This window comes from Limulus polyphemus, unplaced genomic scaffold, assembly GCF_000517525.1.
Source record: "Limulus polyphemus unplaced genomic scaffold, Limulus_polyphemus-2.1.2 Scaffold1229, whole genome shotgun sequence".
Taxonomy (NCBI): Eukaryota; Metazoa; Arthropoda; class Merostomata; order Xiphosura; family Limulidae; genus Limulus; species Limulus polyphemus.
Genome location: NW_013666839.1, coordinates 152,930 through 157,352, shown reverse-complemented (window position 1 = coordinate 157,352; position 4,423 = coordinate 152,930).

Here is a 4,423-nt window from a genome sequence, read left to right as displayed (position 1 = left end):
TTGTGAACAGAATGTGGCTTCACTACTTACTTGAGCTGAACATAATGATGAAGGTTCAATAGCATATGTGTAAGGAATGTGGCTTCACTACTTATTTGAGCTCAACATAGCGACGAAGGTTCTAAAACGTATGTGAAAAAACATGGCTTCACTACTCGTTTGAGCTGAACATAGCGACGAAGGTTCTAAAACGTATGTGTAAAGAACGTGGTTTCATTACTTACTTGAATTAAACATAACGACGAAGGTTCTAAAACGTATGTGTAAAGAATGTGGCTTCACTACTTACTTGAACTCAACATAACGACGAAGGTTCTAAAACGTATGTGTAAAGAATGTGGCTTCACTACTTATTTGAGCTCAACATAGCGACGAAAGTTCAAAAACGTATGTGTAAAGAATGTGGCTTCACTACTCGCTTGAGCTCAACATAGCGACGAAGGTTCTAAAACGTATGTGTAAAGAACGTGGCTTCATTACTTACTTGAATTAAACATAACGACGAAGGTTCTAAAACTTGTGTGAAAAGAACGTGGCTTCACTACTTACTTGATCTCAACATAACGACGAAGGTTCTAAAACGTATGTGTAAAAAATGTGGATTTACTACTTACTTAAGCTCAACATAACGACGAAGGTTCTAAAACGTCTCTAAAAAGAACGTGGCTGCTCTACTTACTTGAGCTGAACATAACGACGAAGGTTCTAAAACGTATGTGTATATAATGTGGCTTTGCTATTTACTTGAGCTCTACATAACGACGAAGGATCTAAAACGTCCGTGTAAACAACGTGGCTTTACTAATTACTTGAGCTCAACATCACGACGAAGGTTCTAAAACGTATGTGTACAGAACGTGGCCTTACTACTTACTTCAGCTAAACATAACGACGAAGGTTCTAACACGTATGTGAAAAGAACATAGCTTCACTACTTACTTAGTCTCAACCTAAAGGCGAAAGTTCTAAAACGCATGTGAAAAGAACCTGGCTTCACTATTTACATGAGCTCAACATAACGACGAAGGTTCTAAAACATATGTGTAAAGAATGTCGTTTCACTACTTACTTGAGCTCAACATAACGATGAAGGATCTAAAACGTATGTATAAACAACGTGGCTTTACTACTTACTTGAACTCAACATAACGACGAAGGTTCTAAAACATATGTGTACAGAACGTAGCTTCACTACTTACTTGAGCTGAACATAACGACGAAGATTCTAACACATATGTGAAAAGAACGTAGCTTCACTACTTACTTGAACTGAACATAACAACGAAGGTTCTAAAACGTTTGTGAAAAGAATGTGGCTTCACTACTTACTAGAGCTGAACATAATGACGAAGGTTCTAAAACATGTGTGTAAAGAATGTGGCTTCACTACTTATTTGAGCTCAACATAGCGACGAAGGTTCTAAAACGTATGGGTAAAGAACGTTGCTTCATTACTTCCTTGAATTAAACATAACGACGAAGGTTCTAAAACGTATGTGTAAAGATTGTGGCTTCTCTACTTACTAGAGCTAAACATAACGACGAAGGTTCTAAAACGTATGTGTAAAGATTGTGGCTTCTCTACTTACTAGAGCTAAACATAACGACGAAGGTTCTAAACGTATGTGTACAGAACGTGGCCTTACTACTTACTTGAGCTAAACTAAAAAAGAAAGTTCTAAAACACACGTGAAAAGAACGTGGCTTCACTACTTACTTGAGCTCAACATAACGACGAAGGTTCTAAAGCATATGTGTAAAGAATGTGGCTTCACTACTTACTTGAGCTCAACCTAGCGACGAACGTTCTAAAACGTATGTGAAAAGAACGTGGCTTCACTACTTACTTGATCTCAACATAACGACGAAGGTTCTAAAACGTATCCTTAAAGAATGTGGATTTACTACTTACTTGAGCTCAACATAACGATGAAGGTTCTAAAACGTCTCTAAAAAGAACGTGGCTGCTCTACTTACTTGAGCTCAACATATCAACGAAGGTTCTAAAACGTATGTGTAAAGAATGTCGCTTTACTATTTACTTGAGCTCTACATAACGACGAAGGATCTGAAACGTACGTGTAAACAACGTGGCTTTACTAATTACTTGAGCTCAACATAACGACGAAGGTTCTAAAACGTATGTGAAAAGAACGTAGCTTCACTACTTACTTAATCTCAACATAGCGACGAAGGTTCTAAAATGTATGTGTAAAGAACGTGGCTTCACTACTTACTTGAGCTGAACATATCAACGAAGGTTCTAAAACGTATGTGAAAAGAACGTGGCTCCACTATTTACTTGAGCTAACATAACGACGAAGGTTCTAAAGCATATGTGTAAAGAATGTGGCTTCACTACTTACTTGAGCTCAACATAGCGACGAAGGTTCTAAAACGTATGTGAAAAGAACGTGTCTTCACTACTTACTTGAGCTAAACATAACGATGAAGGTTCTAAAACGTCTCTAAAAAGAACGTGGCTGCTCTACTTACTTGAGCTCTAGAGCTCAAGTAAACAGTAAAGCCACATTCTTTACACACACGTTTTAGAACCTTCGTTGATATGTTCAGCTCAAGTAATTAGTAAAGCCACGTTGTTTACACATACGTTTTAGATCCTTCGTCGTTATGTAGAGCTCAAGTAAACAGTAAAGCCACATTCTTTACACATACGTTTTAGAACCTTCGTTGATATGTTCAGCTCAAGTAAGTAGAGCAGCCACGTTCTTTTCATAACGACGAAGGTTCTAAAACGTATGTGTACAGAACGTGGCCTTACTACTTACTTGAGCTAAACATAACGACGAAGGTTCTAAACACGTATGTGAAAAGAACGTAGCTTCACTACTTACTTAATCTCAACCTAAAGAAGAAAGTTCTAAAACGCATGTGAAAAGAACGTGGCTTCACTACTTACTTGAGCTCAACATAGCGACGAAAATTCTAAAACGTATGTGAAAAGAACGTGGCTTCAGTACTTACTTAATCTCAACAAAAAGACGAAGGTTCTAAAACGTATGTGAAAATAATGTGACTTCACTACTTACTTGAGCTCAACATAACGACGAAAGATCTAAAACGTATGTGTAACAAACGTGGCTTCACTACCTACTTCAGCTAAACATAACTACGATAGTTTTAAAACGTACGTGTAAAGAATGTGGCTTCACTACTTATTGGAGCTCAACATAACGACGAAGGTTCTAAAACGTATGTAAAAAAGAACGTGGTTACACCACTTACTTGAGCTCAACATAACGACGAAGGTTCTAACACATATGTGAAAAGAACGTAGCTTCACTACTTACTTAATCTCAACAAAAAGACGAAGGTTCTAAAACGTATGTGAAAATAACGTAACTTCACTACTTACTTGAGCTCAACATAACGACGAAAGATCTAAAACGTATGTGTAACAAACGTGGCTTCACTACCTACTTCAGCTAAACACAACGACGAAGGTTCTAAAACGTATGTGAAAGGAACGTGGCTTTACTACTTACCTGAGCTCAACATACCGACGAAGGCCCTAAAACGTATGTGTAAAGAATGTGGCTTCACTACTTACTTGAGCTCAACATAACGACAAAGGTTCTAAAACGTATGTGAAAAGAACGTGGTTACACCACTTACTTGAGCTCAACATAACGACGAAGGTTCTAAAACGTATGTGTAAAGAATGTGGCTTCACTACTTACTTGAGCTGAACACAACGACGAAGGTTCTAAAACGTATGTGTAAAGAATGTGGCTTCACTACTTACTTGAGCTGAACATAACGACGAAGGTTCTAACACATATGTGAAAAGAACGTAGCTTCACTACTTACTTAATCTCAACAAAATGACGAAGGTTCTAAAACGTATGTGTAAAGAACGTGGCTTCACTACTTCCTTGAGCTCAACATAACGACGAAGGTTCTAAAACGTATGTGTAAATAATGTGGCTTTACTACTTACTTGAGCTCAACATAAAGACGAAGGTTCTAAAACGTATGTGTACAGAATGTGGCTTCACTACCTACTTCAGCTAAACATAACAACGAAGGTTTTAAAACCTATGTGTAAAGAATGTGGCTTCACTACTTACTTGAGCTCAACATAACGACGAAAGTTCTAAAACGTATGTGAAAAGAACGTGGTTACACCACTTACTTGAGCTCAACATAACTACGAAGGTTTTAAAACCTATGTGTAAAGAATGTGGCTTCACTACTTACTTGAGCTCAACACAGCGATGAAGGTTCTAAAACGTATGTGAAAAGAACGTGGCTTTAGTACTTACTTGAGCTAAACATAACGACGAACGTTCTAAAACGTATGTGAAAAGAACGTGGCTGCTCTACTTACTTGAGCTGAACATATCAACGAAGGTTCTAAAACGTATGTGAAAAGAACGTGGCTTCAGTACTTACTTGAGCT